The sequence below is a fragment of the Schistocerca serialis genome, chromosome 5 (genome assembly GCF_023864345.2).
Source record: "Schistocerca serialis cubense isolate TAMUIC-IGC-003099 chromosome 5, iqSchSeri2.2, whole genome shotgun sequence".
NCBI lineage: Eukaryota > Metazoa > Arthropoda > Insecta > Orthoptera > Acrididae > Schistocerca > Schistocerca serialis.
This window is the reverse complement of record NC_064642.1, coordinates 573,896,855-573,915,500: the sequence shown is the minus strand read 5'-3', so window position 1 is coordinate 573,915,500 and position 18,646 is coordinate 573,896,855. Positions and strand designations below refer to the sequence as shown.

Genomic DNA, 18,646 nt, shown 5'->3' with positions numbered 1-18,646 from the left:
GACCCTCCTCACAGCCCACCCTCTGCTTCCAGTCCCCTGTGAAGTACGACCGTTTCGAGAAAAAGCTATTTCCAACTAGGGGACGCGTCCCTCGCAATGGGGGCGGATCTCCGCCATTTAATGTCTCCTAAGAGAACACGTGGAAGAATTACTAATGTAAGACTCTGCTCCGTGCTGCGTCTCGTGCGAGATTTTGCAGAGCAGCATCGTAACCTCGCAGTTTACCTCTCGTACATCAAGAAGTTAGTTCACGTTCACTGCCGGAAAAAAATATTAGTACACACTTTTAGAGCTTTCCAATTTACACTACTAGCCATTAAAATTGCTACACCACAAAGATGACGTGCTACAGACGCGAAATTTAACCGACAGGTAGGAGATGCTGCGATATACAAATGATTAGCTTTTCAGAGCATTCACACAAGGTTGGCGGCGGTGGCGGCAACTACAACGTGCTGACACGAGCAAAGTTTCCAACCGATTTCTCATACATAAACAGCAGTTGCCGGCGATGCCTGGTGAAACGTTGATGTGATGGCTCGTGTAAGGAGGAGAAATGCGTACCATCACGTTTCCGACTTTGATAAAGGTAGGATTGTAGTCTATCGCGATTGCGGTTTATCGTATCGCGACATTGCTGCTCGCGTTGGCGTTATCCAATGACTGTTAGCAGAATATGCAATCGGTGGGTTCAGGAGGGTAGGCCTAATACGGAACGCCGTGCTGGATCCCAACGGATTCGTATCACTAGCAGTCGAGATGACAGGCATCTCATCCACATGGCTGTAACGGATCGTGCAGCCACGTCTTGATCCCCGAGTCAACAGATGTAGACGTTTGCAAGACAACAACCATCTGCACAAACAGTTCGACGACGTTAACAGCAGCATGGACTATCAGCTCGGAGACCATGGCTGCGGTTACCCTTGACGCTGCATCACAGACAGGAGCGCCTGCCATGGTGTACTCAACAACGAACCTGGGTGCACGAATGGCAAAACGTCATTTTTTCGGATGAATCCAGGTTCTGTTTACAGCATCATGATGGTCGCATCCGTGTTTGGCGACATCGCGGTGAACGCACATTGGAAGCATGTATTCCTCATCGCCATACTGACGTATCACCCGGTGTGATGGTATGGGGTGCCATTGGTTACACGTGTCGGTCACCTCTTGTCGCATTGACGGCACTTTGAACAGTGGACGTTACATTTCAGATGTGTTACAACCCGTGGCTCTACCCTTCATTCGGTCCCTGTGAAACCCTACGTTTCAGCAGGATAATGCACGACCGCATGTTGCAGGTCCCTTACGGGCCTTTCTGGATACAGAAAATGTTCGACTGTTGCCCTGCCCAGCGCATTCTCCAGATCTCTCACCAATTGAATACGTCTGGTCAATGGTGGCCGAGCAACTGGCTCGTCACAATACGCCAGTCACTACTCTTGATGAACTGTGGTATCGTGTTGAAGCTGCATGGGCAGCTGTACCTGTACATGCCATCCAAGCTCTGGTTCAATGCCGAGGCGTATCAAGGCCGTTATTACGGCCAGAGGTGGTTGTTCTGGGTACTGATTTCTCACGATCTATGGACCCAAATCGCTTGAAAATGTAATCACATGTCAGTTCTAGTATATTTGTCCAATGAATAGCCGTTTATCATCTGCATTTTTTCTTGGTGTAGCAATTTTAATGGCCAGCAGTGTACTAAGATTTTTTGTTGCTACAGTGCATGTGAAGTACGTGAAACGATTACATTTACCGATCAACAGCACAACTGGTATGAAGGTAACAGGTATCAACCCGTACTGAGGAAACAATGTAAACGTTGAGTAACATTGAATCACAGTCCGAAACAAAGAGAAAAAGGTAGGGCGAACAAAACACGATCACCGAATCAAGATATACAAGTAGCGAACAAAGCAGATTTGATTTAATCTTGCTCAGGGTAACAAATTCCTCTGCTCACGTCTTCAGAATTCTGCAGCTGCTGCGCTACTAATGACCTCTCGCTGGCTGGGCCACAATCACAGAGCTGCGGTCCCACAGAAATCACGGCGGGCGGTTGTTACTACCCCCCCCCCTTCCCCCCCCCCCCCCCGTTTTCCTTTACAACTGGAACACCGCAGGCGCGGAGTTAATTAAATGTGGACCGTAATTTGTGGCTAATGGAACGCTGGGAACATTTCACGACCACAGGTGTTGCAGCGCATTACGCTTCATTAAATTCGCAAAAAGAAGAGAGGGGGAGTGGGAGAAGAGGCAAAAAAAGAGGGGATGTGTAGAGAGAGAGGTAGAGAAGGGCAGAGGGGTGAGGGATGTACCTCCCTGTTGTATTCAATTAAACTACCGCTGAGTCGTGAATCGCTGACCAATCGTAAATGCTGCGCTTTGTATGAAGTCGATAGCCTGCGAATAATTGTCGTGGGGAGATGGTGAGATAGTCAGTGACTGGGAGGGAGGGAGGGAGGGGATGTGGCTTGGAGTGACACTTGACAGCAGAGGTGTGACGTGAAATGCTTTGAGCATGAATGTACGACCGGCCTCAAAAGTTGCAGACTACAATGGAAGTGTGATTCACCACGCTATTACAATGCGCTGTAATGAAATCGTGCGGTATGTACAATGAATCGACAGCTTACAGACTCTTTATTTTTGCTTTGGTGTCTCCTTGCTGCCCTATTCACTAGACGTCATTACAGAACAATACGCGCAGTCTATTTCGCAAAACAGACGCGTTCTCATTATTCTCTCCGCATCCCATGAGCAACTTTCACGGGCACATCTAGGAATAGTGTCCTCGATGAACTTTGAGATTCACAAAATTTCACAGACGAGGGCCAGGGAATTGTGGCTCCAACCATTTCTCATTGTAACCAGTCGCATTAAAATCTTTTATGTTGTACATACTACACGAACGAGGAGCTTCCTACACCGAATTTCCCGCCGTCCGTACTTTTACCGAGACAAAAGAACTGCGGGTGTGGCATTGCGCCCGCATTTTCGTCTTCCGGCGATAATCTGCAGGTGTGCGCCGAATCGACTCACTCAGTGCCACCTGAGCCATGGCTCTCGCTTTCCAGGATCCTTTCCTTTGTGCTGTCTTTTGTAGTCTGGCAGTTTCAGAAGGGACACTTCTGGTTCTACTCCACATTCATTTGCAGTTTCGCTTCATTCAAATGAAATAATCCGAACGCCTTGCCACAATCACACGATCTGACTTTAGCACTACCGTTGTCATCTGCTCTTCACTTTCACTATAACTTTACGGTAATGCTCTAAGTTTCCATCGTTACGGTGTTGTGCTGATGTATCGTCATGAAAGACCTCACACCATTGCAGCGAGGGCAATTGACGACAACCTTTCAGGTAATACTGAAGTGATAACAGTCGCAAATCTTTTAGGGGTGAGAGCCCGACGAACTTAGAATGTGTTTGGAAAGCTTTGCAAAAAAATTAATAGCATGAGCAACGCTCCTTTTGTTACGGAATGACACTGCAAACTTAATGAAATAAGTGACTTGTTAACTAAAGCCACCTTCAGCAGATAATAGTTTCTACATTTCTGCTTACACTTGGACTCTTCGGTGGACTGTTTCATATATTTTCATTTTGTGTAATTTTTGCTCGAATGTTTGAGCGGAACGAAAATAAGACTCTCTATAAACTACTCAATGGTTTTTTGTCCGAATTTTCATAGCCAAACGAAGAATGGGGGGAAAAAACAAATGGCGTATGAAACTCAAAAGCCTGACGTCTAGTTTTGCAAGAAAATATTTCACTACTCTAACGTAATACGGGTAATTAACAAAATTTTCATTAGTAATCTGAGAGAAAACTGAATCACTTTACGAACAGTTGCCGCTAGCTGTGGAAGTGAAATGTCAAAAAGTATCAAATAACAGCATCAATTGAAAATTCTCTGATTTCTCTTTATTTATATTCTCTTAATAACAATAGAGCACCGGTCGATATTTAAACATGTTCGATGCTTTCTGATCAAAACTTAAAAATAAGACAAGAAATAAGTGAAGAATAGATCAAGTATTTTGAGAAATGATCTGTCTAAGAGCGAAAAATAAACTACATTAGAGAAACATAATTATGACGCGTCTTTGAACGTCGCTCGGGATATTGTACAGCACATGTGCCGATGTGCCGATAGGACGTTTAACGTTCAATGTTTGACTTAGAAGCTTAGAATTTTGAGGAGTAGTGAGTGGTAGATATTTGTCTGGTGAAACTTCGCTCAGTGGTCACTAACGTATGAGATCTCGGGTGCTGTACAGGATTTCGAGCGTCATTCAAAGGTGCATCGAATGTATCTCTAATTTGTTTTATTTCTTTCTTTTAGACAAATCAATTCACAAAACATTTGGCAGTTTTTTCAATTTCTTTTTGGTTCAAATGTTTCTGAGCACTATGGGCTTAACTTCTGAGGTCATCAGTCCCCTAGAACTTAGAACTACTTAAACCTAACTAACCTAAGGACATCACACACATCCATGCCCGAGGCAGGATTCTAACCTGCGACCGTATCAGTCGCGCGGTTCCAGACTGTAGCGCCTAGAACCGCTCGGCCACTCTGGCCGGCATTTCTTTTTGTATTTTATGTCATATGGTCATAAAAGTATTTTGATATTTACGTATGTAAAATTAACTACTTCGCGGTTCAAATTTATTTAAAGGTAGGGTGAAGGTCTCATCAATCCATGGTTAGTAAGAACGCAACGGTGCTTTACTAGGTAGGCACGTTCCTTGTTGGAGGTGGTATGCCGCTGTCTTCCTCCGACCTATGAAGTGACAGTTTTGGTGCAACAACGGCCCGTTTCTCTCCTCGCAACAGCTCCTCAAAATGTTGCTCAAGAACCTTAGCCTCCAGCGCGCACGAACGTGCCGGGTTTGCTTCTCTGATGTGTTTCGAAACTAGATGTCTATAATCGTGGCAACTTATTTCACACCAGTGAGCCCAGGGAAATTTTATGCGGAAAAGATGTAAGATTTCAGCCTTGGAAGCAGGAAAGAGAAGCTGCTCTTATGTGGCTAGTCGTGGATTAATCGTCTTTACACTTCCCAGGGCAAGGGAAGACAGGCAGAGTACCACCGGGATGGATTCACACGTAGGCATGGACAGCCATTTCAAGCGAAACGTCAGAAATGATCCACGAAAAACAGGGCTACCTTGATAAACATAATAACCAAGGAAGAACTGCCTAATATGGGAGTAGTAAGAACATGCTTCAGTTTCAATGTCTGTACTTTCGATTGCACAACCACTACGTAACGTTAGGACCATGATTCCGCCAGGACTGTACGGTTTTTTGAAAAATGACGATTTATCAGTGTGTCATATCTGACATGTTTCGACCATGTCAAGCGCTACCAATAAATTGCCAAACATATCACATGCAGGCAGTGGTCACGCAAAACTGAATTTTGATTTTTTCAGCCGCTTCGAGACCATGGTTTTCATCTTTAACATATTTGAACATGTATCTCTGTGATTTGGCTTATCATAATCCGTGGAATGTTTACTTCTGCTTAATGTGTGCATATTTGACAGAGTGCCTCGCCACGAAGATATTTATAGTATCACTGTAGATGTCGTTTGCGGTGAATGAAGAGAATAGACATAATTCTTAAATCGTTGCGCTTTGATTCACGATTGAGACTATAGCAGACCGAGAGCTTTTTACACAAGACTGCCGCTGTGGAAGCTCCATGCTGCAGAACGGTTCATTAAGAGCTATATTTTGAGCAGATACAATTCTGTACTTTGTGCCTTTAACTGATATTCCTAAACAACATTTCTTTCGCGCATCTTCACAGTAATCAGTAAACTTCCCGAAATTGATCAAGTTGACGCACCAGGCAATATTTTTCGAGTACTAGAATTTCCGCTGATAGAGTATATTGACCTAGTATCCATCGATGGAAAGTATACGAGGAAAATGCTGTGCAACGTAACACACTGAAAGCCGCGCGGGATAGCCGTGCGGTCTTAGGCGTAATGCCACGGTTCGCGCGGCTCCTCCGTCGGAGGTTCGAGTCCTCCCTCGGGCATGGGTCTGTGTGTTGTCCTTAGCGTAAGTAAGTTTAAGTTAGATTAAGTAGTACGTAAGTCTAGGGACCGACGACCTCAGTAGTTTGGTCCCATAGTCCTTATCACAAATTTCCAACACGCTAGAAAACATTGACGTATCACACTGGAAAACATTGTATAATCAGCAGGTGAATTAGTATCGGCAATATTGCCAGATTAATGACTAAGTAACCAATCACCTCGGACAGATGTAATATCTCAGAACACAGCTTTAGTTCCGAATATACACTGAAGCGCCAAAGAAGGTGGTATAGGTTCAAATGGCTCTGAGCACTATGCGACTTAACTTCTGAGGTCATCAGTCGCCTAGAACTTAGAACTAATTAAACCTAACTAACCTAAGGACATCACACACATCCATGCCCGAGGCAGGATTCGAACCTGCGACCGTAGCGGTGGCTCGGTTCCAGACTGTAGCGCCCAGAACCGCACGGCCACTCCGGTCGGCAAGCTGGTATAGACATGCGTATTAAAACACAGGGAGATGTAAACAGATAGAATACGGTGCTATGGTCGGTAACGCCTATATAAGACGACAAGTATCTGGCGCAGTCCTTAGATCGTTTGCTGCTACAACAATGGCAGGTTATCAAGATTTAAGTGAGTTTGAACGTGGTGTTGTAGTAGGCGCACGGGCGACGGGACACAGCATCTCCGAGGTAGCGATGAAGTGGGGATTTTTCCGTACGACCATTTCACGAGTGTACCGTGAATATCAGAAATCCGGTAAAACATCAAATCTCCGACATCGCTGCGGCCGGAAAAACATCCTGCAAGAACAGGACCAACGGCGATTGAAGGGACCCTTTCAACGGGACAGAAGTGAAACACTTCCACAAATTGCTGCAGATTTCAATGCTGGGCCATAAAGAAATTTCAGCGTGCGAACTATTCAACGAACCATCATCGATATGGGCTTTCGGAGCCGAAGGCCCACTCGTGTACCCTTGATGACTGCACTATACAAAAGTTTGCGCCTCGACTCGGCCCGTCAACACCGAAATTGGACTGCTGATAACTGGTCGGGCGAGTCTCGTTTCAGATTGTATCGAGTGCATGGACGTGTACGGAAATGGAGACAACCTCATGAATCCATGGACCCTGCATGTCAGCGGGGGACTGTTCAAGCTGGTGGATGCTCTGTAATGGAGTGGGGCGAGTGCAGTCGGAGTGATATGGAACCCCTGATACGTCTAGATACGACTCTGACAGGTGACACGTACGTAAGCATCCTGTCTGAACACCTGCATACATTCATGTCCATTGCGCATTCCGACGGACTTGTGCAATTCCAGCAAGACAACGTGACACCCCACACGTCCAGAACTGCTACGGAGTGGCTTCCTCTGGTCACCAAACTCCCCAGACATGGACATTATTGAGCATATATGTGATGCCTTGCAACGTGCTGTTCAGAAGAGAGCTCCAACCCCCCGTACACTTACGGATTTATGGACAGCCGTGCAGGATTCATGTTGTCAGTTCCCTTCAGACATTAGTCGAGTCTATGCAACGTCGTGTTAGGGTATTTCTGCCTGCTCGAGGGGGCCCTACACGATATTAGGCAGGTGTACCAGTTTCTTTGGCTCTTCAGTGTACTTGGGCTGAAATAAAAGCTGAATTCAAAACACCCACGAAAACACGCGAGGTTCTACTACCTTTCACCTGTGAGACTAAACAGCAAGCTGCTTGTTTGCTTGCCAGCTGCATGTTTGATTATCAGTTTCGCTTCTTTTATTTTCGAAGCATCTTCAGTGACGATTTTATGTCGTCGTTTCTTGATATAAGTGCCACGATGGTGCTATGTTTGGTTTTTCTATTGAGTCCAATTTATATTCTTGACATTTATGTGCACGTTTCACTGCTTACACCTCGCTTTTAATGAGTATAATTTTGAAAATGTGTCATTACTCTTTGTGGTTGCTACCTTTAATGTCTGTTGTGAGCGCACGACAACATACATTTTTTTTCAAAAATACCCTTGTGAAAACGCTAGGTATATATAATTAAATGTGTGCGTAAGAATGCGGTCTCCTAGACTAAATAGAACAGCCGAATTGAGTTCCATTGCGCCAAATCTGCATGAAGAAATGACGACATGACAACGACCCTTAAATGCTTCAAAAATAAAATTTGCGGACAAGTCTAATGTAAGGTTTTAAAATGTTTTCTGCCATTGTGAATATTTGACCTTTTCTGTACTGGGACAAAGATGTAAGATGTATGAGCGCGTTGCACGAGTAATGGATAAGAGTGTTGACTGTGCTTAATGTAATCTGCGGTATGCTTGGTCGCCAGTCAGCGGCGTAGCGCTTGGACATTCTTATTAGAGGTTTAGATAGTTAGCAGCAGTCTTTTTTTTTTAAAAAAAAGAGAAGGAGATCTAATATTTGTTAATCTGGGAAAAATTATCTGGAATACTTCATTATGGAGATGAAAATCTTGATATTTCGTTCACTGTATGGATGGAGAAGACTTTCGTAGCTATATTTCAAGGTAACCAACGCACGCGCAAAAATAAATGTTTGTTCGTCAGAACTGTTAAATGAAGGAAATCTTTGTCCCTTAGATAACTAAAAATATTCGTGAATTAGTATTAATTTGATCTCTTTGTTTTCATTGTATCACAAATAATGCAACTTATTTAAATGTCTATAATTTCTGTAATAAGAAAATTTCGTAATTGTTAGAGTCTTATGTTGTACACACTTATATGGCAATAATCAGAATTTAGTTTTTCAAGAACTCTTTTCTTGAAAGTAAAACCCTCCTCATTCATCCTTGTAGAGTTTTAAATATTTTGCCGTGTATGCATTGCACCTTACGCCACACGCAGCCACAGTTTGTTTCCGACAAGCGATGAAAAATTTAGTAGAGAGTAAATTATTTCTCTTCAATTGCTGCATTTGCTGATTACAATTTGCTTTCGAAACGTCAGTACACCAGACACTGAAATTTTGCTTCTTGCCAAATTTCATGATTCTACGTCAACGAAAATATCCTATAGGTTTTAATGAGTGAGTTTTCGAGTACAAAAATGTGTGAGGTAAATGCCTGTTTTTTGATTGGATAGACTTAGAAGCTTACGTTTATTACAGTGCTTAGGGACCATAGAATTTCAACTTTATATGTCAACCCATTTCTAAGAAAAAGTGATCTTACCGAGCGAGGTGGCGCAGTGGTTAGCACACTGGACTCGCATTCGGAAGGACGACGGTTCAATCCCGCGTCCGGCCATCCTGATTTAGGTTTTCCGTGATTTCCCTAAATCTCTCCAGGCAAATGCCGGGATGGTTCCTTTGAAAGGGCACGGCCGACTTCCTTCCCCATCCTTCCCTAATCCGATGAGACCGATGACCTCGCTGTTTGCTCTCTTCCCCCAAACAACCAACCAACCAAAAGTGATCTTAACAGACGGACGGGCAGACAGACTGTCTGACAACAAAGAACAAAAATATTTTTTTTCGTGCGATATAATTACAAATTAACAATTTTTGGATATTTTCCTCTGACTGTATTGTGAAACCTTTTGTTCTTTCCAGATTACTTGATTCTTGGTCTACGGGAAGTAAGCTGTAGGTTTTCGTGTGAGTTTTCGAGTATCAAAACATATGGCATAAATGGTGTATCTTTTGACTTCATTGACTAAGAATTTTTACATCGCCAAGGGACTGTAAGACCTTATAATGTGATACAGATTTCAACTTAAAAATGCGTCTACCCGTACCTGAGGAAAATGGTTTTTACAAATCGGACAGATAGACAGACGGACGGATGGACAACAGAGTGAATCCCATAAGGGTTCCGTTTCTACCGACTGAGGTACAGAACCCCAAAAGAGATTTAGAAATGGGTTTATTGCGTTTTGATTCGTCTTCTAAGGCTACCTAATCGTCGTAGTAAGATTTTGTAGAATAAGTAAAATCAAAGAATTGTAATTTGCAGTTTGGTTTATGAAGGAGAACGTACCGTAGAAAATTTATTGCTTCGTCACGTATAAATTTCATGCAAGCCCGGAGGTTTTAGTTTGGATTAAAATGTTAGAAACCAGATGTGTTATCTGCGCGCGGTGTACGGCAGCTACCGAAAGGCTGCGATACGCATCGAGAGAAGAGTAATGGGAAGTCGGCACGGTAGGGCACGCCTCATCCGAAACATTAGCCGAGGGGAGCAGGCAGTCTGCATTCGCTGCTCCCCCATCACTCAGGCGCGCCTGAAGAACGCGACGCGGCGAGCTCTCAATTCGGCTTCATTTGTCGGCCGGCGACAGGGCCAGCCAGGGCTGCCAACACCGCCGCTAGCCAAACAGCTGAGTCGCGCGCCGGCACGCGCCGGGGTTTAGCCGGCACCGGCAGGAGGGCGTCGTTACGGCCCTCGAAAAACTCGTCGAGCGCCGCCGCCGCGGTCGACGGGCTAACGAGCAGCGCCGGCCAAAGAGCTCGGCTCGAGACAGTAAAACTCGTTACGGGCCGGCAGAGGGGCGCGAAACTCGCTCGCGGCCGAGAGCGCTCGAGAAAACAAATTGCCCGCGGCGGGCACAATGCGGCAATCACGCTGCTGCTGCCGCTACTGCTGCCGGCGCGCCGATGGATGTCTCGCGCGGCTGGAGGAAGTTACGCGCCGATACCGGAAACACCGCGTCGCTCGATACGAGCGGCAGAAGGGGGAGAGGGAAAAGATGAACGGGGCCGCGACGAACCCTTATTTCGGGAGCTCCGCTGTTAACCGACTTCATTATACATGCAAATACTGCTCTCGCCCGAAAAAAAAAAAGAAAAATTGGAAACGAGAGCGGTAGATGGCAGCGCACACGAATTTGTATAAAGGGGGGCTTAGCGCCGAAGAAAAACGAGTCAACGGAGGGGTCCCTCCTGATCGCTTGTAGGACGACCCTTGACCACCTGCGAAGCACAGAACAATACATTTGTCTTTGGATCGGCACATCCAAACATTGAGTGACTCAATTTAGACACTGCAATAAGGCAACTCCAAAATATTATATTACTGTTGTATTCTTCATTCTGAGAACTGGTGTGGCGCCGCTATCGCAACCTACATCTATGTGAACCCACTTACTGTGGTGAAGTCTTAACCTGCCTCTGCAATTCCCCTTTCCCCCTAGGCCGTGCCGCGCACATTGAAACATTTCTTTCCATTACCATATTAATGCTCACGTCATCCCAGCTTTTACTCTCACAAATTCAAAGCAGTAGCTCCATATACCCAGCCAGGTCAGTTTCAAGACTGCATTAACTCTTTAACTCGTCATGCTCTGCCGCTCCCCAGGTCATGAGAACATGTTTAAACGCGGTCCCTCGGTTCTCCTGAAGCGCTATTGATGTGTTCCGCCGACCTCTCGTTGTTACGGACGAGTTGCTTCCATACGCAACATATGTGCTCTTTCCATTCTAACATTTGTAACAGACCTCGTTTCTACATCTTCAACCGTCTGGGAAATACGAAGATTTTTATGACCACGTAATTCCCGATTAGCAAGGATGGAACCGGGCACGTCGCGTGTGCCGTCCGTAAACTCAAAAAATCGAAATGGAAATGAGATACCTTTCTGCTCTCAATTTTAAATAAAATTTCGATATCTTATCTACAAAAATGTCTCTGAGTACTATGGGACTTAACATCTATGGTTATCAGTCTCTTATCTACATTTCAGACACTGCAATATATGAGCTAAAATTAACCACACACAAAGTTAACGCAATGTGTTTTTACATCTACAAATGTTCAAATGTGTGTGAAATCTTATGGGACTTAACTGTTAAGGTCATCAGTCCCTAAGCTTACACACTACTTAACCTAAGTTATCCTAAGGACAAACACACACACCCGTGCCCGAGGGAGTGCTCGAATCTCCGCCGGAACCAGCCGCACAGTCCATGACTGCAGCGCCCTTGACCGCTCGGCTAAGCCCGCGCGGCTTTACATCTACAAACTCTTTGAAATTGGTTGGTTGGTTGATTTGGAGGAGGGGACCAAACAGCGAGGTCATTAGTCCCATTAGACGAGAGAAGGATGTGGAAGGGAGTCGGCCATGCCCTTTCAAAGGAACCATCCTGGCATTTGCCTGAAGCGATTTAGGGAAATCACGGAAAATCTAAACCAGGAAGGCCGGACGTGGATTTGAACCGTCGTCCTCTCGAATGCGAGTCCGCTGTCCTAATCACTGGGCCAACTCGTTCGAACTCTTTGATGTAGCATGCAATGTTTCATTTAATTTGATGCTGCACACTACCTATGAGGAATAAAGAAAAGAAGTTCGGTCCTTTATCGAGTGAAGACATCAAACTGTAAGAATCCCAAAAATAATTTTATTACAGTGAATCGTTCCCTTAGTATTTCATGACAGCTGGAAGGCCATCTCTCACCACAGGTATCAGCATTTGGCGAGAAGTACAGCCACAAAACAGCCGCAGAATGCAGAAAGAATGTCTGTAGCAGTGTAAGTGTTGGTAAAAGTTTTAGTGCTTCAGGTATTCTACATAGTCTCTCCCCACTTGTGTACAACGCGCAGCATAATGCTGAACTGTCTGATTGTCGGTTATGTCGTCAAAGCGTTGATCCTTCATATGAATGATTATTTTTGGGGATTAAAAAATCGTCCCTCGGTGCAAAATCGGATGAACGTGGAGGGTGGTTGAAAACTGGCACTTGTTTTTTCGCTAGTAACTGCACTACAACGGCAGCCATGTGAGCGGGAACTTCGGCACCAAAAAGAAATCCCTCTCCTTCAATTGTTGCGGACTGAAGCTTCCTGCGCAACTTATCCACGACACCCAAATAATACTAGCAATTCACCGAGGTGGTGGTCGGAACAAATTGGCTGCTGATAATTCCGTTAGCATCAGAAAAATGACGAGTATTGTATTCATTTTTGATTTTGTCATTCGCACCTTCTTCGGCCTTGGCCAACCATAAGAGACCCATTCCGCTCTTTGTCGTTTTGTGGTAATTTCGTACTGATAACAACAAGCCTCGTCACTGTTGATGATTTTTTTTTTCAGAAAAGAACTGTTCGCATTTTTCATTTCAATCAAGTCGCGCAGCGTGCATGCGTCGTTGTCTCTGTTTGGGAGTCAATGGGCGAGGGACAAAATTTACACACACTTTCCGTTTCATCGAGTAATTCTGGAGAATTTCGCGAACACTCGATTTAGAGATGTTCAGTTTTCCAGCGATAGCTCTGCATGAGAGATGACGGTCGGTTTTAATAAGCTTACCAATATACACTCCTGGAAATGGAAAAAAGAACACATTGACACCGGTGTGTCAGACCCACCATACTTGCTCCGGACACTGCGAGAGGGCTGTACAAGCAATGTTCACACGCACGGCACAGCGGACACACCAGGAACCGCGGTGTTGGCCGTCGAATGGCGCTAGCTGCGCAGCATTTGTGCACCGCCGCCGTCAGTGTCAGCCAGTTTGCCGTGGCATACGGAGCTCCATCGCAGTCTTTAACACTGGTAGCATGCCGCGACAGCGTGGACGTGAACCGTATGTGCAGTTGACGGACTTTGAGCGAGGGCGTATAGTGGGCATGCGGGAGGCCGGGTGGACGTACCGCCGAATTGCTCAACACGTGGGGCGTGAGGTCTCCACAGTACATCGATGTTGTCGCCAGTGGTCGGCGGAAGGTGCACGTGCCCGTCGACCTGGGACCGGACCGCAGCGACGCACGGATGCACGCCAAGACCGTAGGATCCTACGCAGTGCCGTAGGGGACCGCACCGCCACTTCCCAGCAAATTAGGGACACTGTTGCTCCTGGGGTATCGGCGAGGACCATTCGCAACCGTCTCCATGAAGCTGGGCTACGGTCCCGCACACCGTTAGGCCGTCTTCCGCTCACGCCCCAATATCGTGCAGCCCGCCTCCAGTGGTGTCGCGACAGGCGTGAATGGAGGGACGAATGGAGACGTGTCGTCTTCAGCGATGAGAGTCGCTTCTGCCTTGGTGCCAATGATGGTCGTATGCGTGTTTGCGCCGTGCAGGTGAGCGCCACAATCAGGACAGCATACGACCGAGGCACACAGGGCCAACACCCGGCATCATGGTGTGGGGAGCGATCTCCTACACTGGCCGTACACCACTGGTGATCGTCGAGGGAACACTGAATAGTGCACGGTACATCCAAACCGTCATCGAACCCATCGTTCTACCATTCCTAGACCGGCAAGGAAACGTGCTGTTCCAACAGGACAATGCACGTCCGCATGTATCCCGTGCCACCCAACGTGCTCTAGAAGGTGTAAGTCAACTACCCTGGCCAGCAAGATCTCCGGATCTGTCCCCCATTGAGCATGTTTGGGACTGGATGAAGCGTCGTCTCACGCGGTCTGCACGTCCAGCACGAACGCTGGTCCAACTGAGGCGCCAGGTGGAAATGGCATGGCAAGCCGTTCCACAGGACTACATCCAGCATCTCTACGATCGTCTCCATGGGAGAATAGCAGCCTGCATTGCTGCGAAAGGTGGATATACACTGTACTAGTGCCGACATTGTGCATGCTCTGTTGCCTGTGTCTATGTGCCTGTGGTTCTGTCAGTGTGATCATGTGATGTATCTGACCCCAGGAATGTGTCAATAAAGTTTCCCCTTCCTGGGACAATGAATTCACGGTGTTCTTATTTCAATTTCCAGGAGTGTATGTTGTTTACAGTTCTTAGTTCAAGCAGCCACAGTAATTACTGCACTGGCACCACTTGTACGCCGAACGAATAAAATCTGTCACGGGAGCTTTTGGCAGATAAAGACTGTACCTTTCGCTCCTATAATACTGAGCTGCAGACGCACATCTCACGGTTGATTGCTCCTCTTCTGCCATCATCTGAGTTCTACTTTTCACGATTTACAGAAGCTCTCCAGCGTACACTACTGGACGAGCAGCCCTTGGAAAAAGAAAGAATGCCTATCCAAAGCCTGGAGTTGTTTCCAGAGTGAATCCTCCAGTGCGCAGCGAAGTGCTCGCTCTTATGAATCTATCTGAGGGATTAAACTATGTAGCCGACCGAGACTCGGACCCAAACCACGTATGTAGCGCAGTCTGGTCCACAGTTTTAATCTGATATCAATTTTCATAACAGCGTGCATGTAGCTGTGAAGTGAAGGACTAATTCTCCTTGTAAGTAATATACCCAGTCATAAACTGGAAACAAAGGTCAGTGAGTGAGAATTTGATTTGAGCACAGAAGTGTTTTAGTCATTTTTAAGATACATAAAAAAAGACGACGAGGTCTTTAGTGCTGGATTACTATCTCACTTCACCAGGAATGAGGAATATTACTTAATTTTATAAACAGATACCATCTTAGCGCCGGCTGCTTCGTTCACGTGGACTGAGCGGCCTGCAAGATGTTTTGTTTTGTTTTTATTAATCGAATTTTTATGTTGTTCGCAATTTGTAACACCTTCTAAGCTTTTCACGCTAATTAAGGCCATGTGAGCATGGTATTTTTCGAATGTACTTCTAACCAAAAAGCTATTCCGGTAGTTGGAGTCCAAAGTTTTTGTTAATCATGCCTTTTCAGTTTTCGTGGAGACATTTCCATGGCATCTTTTATCCCCTAACAAATATTTCGTTATATGCAACCGAGAAGTGAAAGACCAATTTCAATTTTTTTTAATGTAACGAAATATTTTCTTAAAAATTTTCATTCCCTATTGCACTCCCTTAGGGATTGAATTTAAAGAAACACTGAAATAAGTATTTTTTTATTTCTAACAGAAAGGCGAATTTCTAGCCTTAAAAATCCTTTAGCAGTTCTTCAGTAATTATTTACTTCCAAAAAAAACTTTCACTGACTATTTTACCCCCTTTGTGGCTGAATTTGCAAAAATCCTGAAACATTTCTTCTTGCTGAAATATTTCTGAGAAACCAAATATCAGTTTTCGTAGTTCAAAATTCCTTTAGTAGCGACATACTTTGAAAAGGCATTTCATCTGATATCTCGTGGCCTTAGGAGTGAAATTGCGGACAATCCCTTCTCAAACGAAGCCTACAGTATAAGATCTACACCGTCTCCGAACTTCAAAGTCCTCTCCTCTGCGGTTTGGGCTGGACAATGATGACTCAATGGATCAGTCTGACTCTATTTCACCATGTTAGGAGTTGAATTTCCAAAAACAGTGAAACGCCTACTTTTTCATCTCGAACCGAGAAGCCACACACCAATTTTCAAAGATTTAGCTTTAAAAATGCTTCGCAATGAAGTATTTTCATAAAACGCATCACCGCCTATTTCATCCCCTTAGGGGCTGAATTTCCAAAAACAGTGACATGCGTGTTTTATTTCTAAGAGAGAGGCCAAATTTAAAATTCATGCATTTAGCTTCAAAAATTCTAGCACAATGAAATATTTCCATCAAAACTTTCATGGCCCACTTCACCCACATAGGAACAAAATTTCCAAAAACAGTGAAACAAATATTTTTTATTTCTAAATGTAAAGCCAAATTTAAATCTTCATAGATATAGCTTTAAAAATGCTTTCACAATAAATTTTTTTCATAAAAATATCTCATACCTTATTTCCCCCTCTTAGGGATGCAGTTTCCAAAAACAGTGAAACACACATTTTTTTATTTGCAACCGAGAAATCAAATACCAGTGTTCACATTTGTAGATTTAAAAATGCTTTAAAAATACTTTAGTAGTTCTTTAATAATGATACATTTTCAAAAAAGCTTTCGCCACTATATCACACTCATAGGGTTAATATGCCAAAAGTGGTGGAACACGTGCTTTTTATTTCTGACCGAAAAAAATACCAATTTTCCTATTAGCTTCAAATTGCCTTAATAACGAAATTTTTCAAAAAAGTATTTATCCCCTATTTCACTCCCTTAGGGTTGGAATTACGTCAAGTCCCTTCTTAAATGACGCCTACAATATAAGATCCACACCTTCTCCAAATTTCAAGTTTCTGTCCTTAGCGGTATGGGCTAGACGATAATGAGTCATTCAGTCAGGACATTGCCGTTTATATGTAGAGATTACGGAACACATGAATCTGGAAGAGCTGACAGGGACCTGAATCCGGCTCTCCCCGAAAATATGCCTTGATTACTAGAACGCCACCTAAAGTAGTCGCGAATTAACGATGTTACTGATCAGCGGTTCTTGTCGTTTCGTGGGCGCTATGCGTCCTCATTGTTGTAATAATCATTTCAGACTGGGAACACTACGAAAACTCCTGCGTAATAAAGACGATCACATCTTATTGTAAATAAATTACAGAAAACCTGAACTTCCTGGCAGACCGGACCAGGCAAGTGCTCTAGCAATTAAACTCACAACTGACTACCCGCCCTCACATTTTCGCCAATACCTCCTACCTTGTAAAACTGAGAGATGTTTTCCCGCACACCTTGCGTGAGTGCGCAGGCAGGCTGGGGCTCGAGACGGGACCCCGTTCGGCCGTTGCACCTGCAGCACCCACCAACCGGTCCAGTCTGGACCTGCGCTGATATCTCGCACCGCCTCGTGGCATGCACGCCACACTGCTTGCTGCCTTCCATACCGCCACGAGCAATGATTCCACTGGACTCTGACAGTTTCACAGCGCATTCCGTCACGTGGGCGGTAGCACAAGCGGCAGCGCTTCTATTAATCTAACTTCAGTTGTAGATCACTATGCACAAGAGAATATCACAGTGAAAGAAACGCAGTGGCGAGAAGTTTCAGCTTACAGTTTTTCTCGAGGAAGGACGGTGAGATTTTACTGTTCGGGAAGCATCTTCTAAATCGCTCTATCTCATTCAGATAGTTCAGCTAAAGAGGCAAAACTTCAGCCTTGAGGATGCCCCATATCACTTCGACCTATGTCTTAGCTCATTCATTGATTCATCCAGCTTACTCCATATATACCATGAAGGGAGACTTCAGCTATGTGGAACGGGTCATGGTATACAGTGATTGACGAGAAGCAACTATCCCATAGTGCTCAGAGCCATTTGCTCAGAAGCAACTTCTAGAAACTTAAAGGTTTATACTGCATTAACAGTAAACTATTGCTTTACTGCCTTATACTATTTGTGCCCACGTCATCTAAATCTAAGACAGACGGAAAGAACCATTTAAAATACAGGCGGCTGCTTCTTCAGTCATATAAATTAGTATCTAGACCTGTAGCACACATGAAACTTCGCGTTTTGCCCATCTTCAGCAACCAGCTCCATAAAAGAAATTTAGTTTCTTAAACGGTTTCAGGTACTTAGTGCCCTTCTTCGGAAGGTTATAACTATCGCATTACTTGCGAGTGTCAACAGTAAGATGCCTACAGCATATTGCTGTGGTCATGTGGTTCGTAGCGCCTGTACAAAAATGGTATAAAGAAGCCAAAAACATGTACACACATCATGCCATGCCGTACTGGTCTGAAATCGTCTAGCTTGTTTCGGTTCTATCTACATCTACATTTGTACTCTGCAAACGACTTTAACTGCATGGGAGACGGCAATTCCCATAGCAACGTGCATTAGGATCACTTTTCGATCCATTCGTGTATGAAGTGCGGGAAAAGTGC

General features: G+C 44.8%; 1 long non-coding RNA gene across 1 annotated transcript in view; it reads right to left on the bottom strand.

Moving 5' to 3' along the window:
• The window catches only part of LOC126481397 (uncharacterized), a 519,177-nt gene that overhangs the window by 483,021 nt on the left and 17,510 nt on the right, over positions 1 to 18,646 (bottom strand). The gene's annotated exons all lie outside the window — the stretch shown is intronic.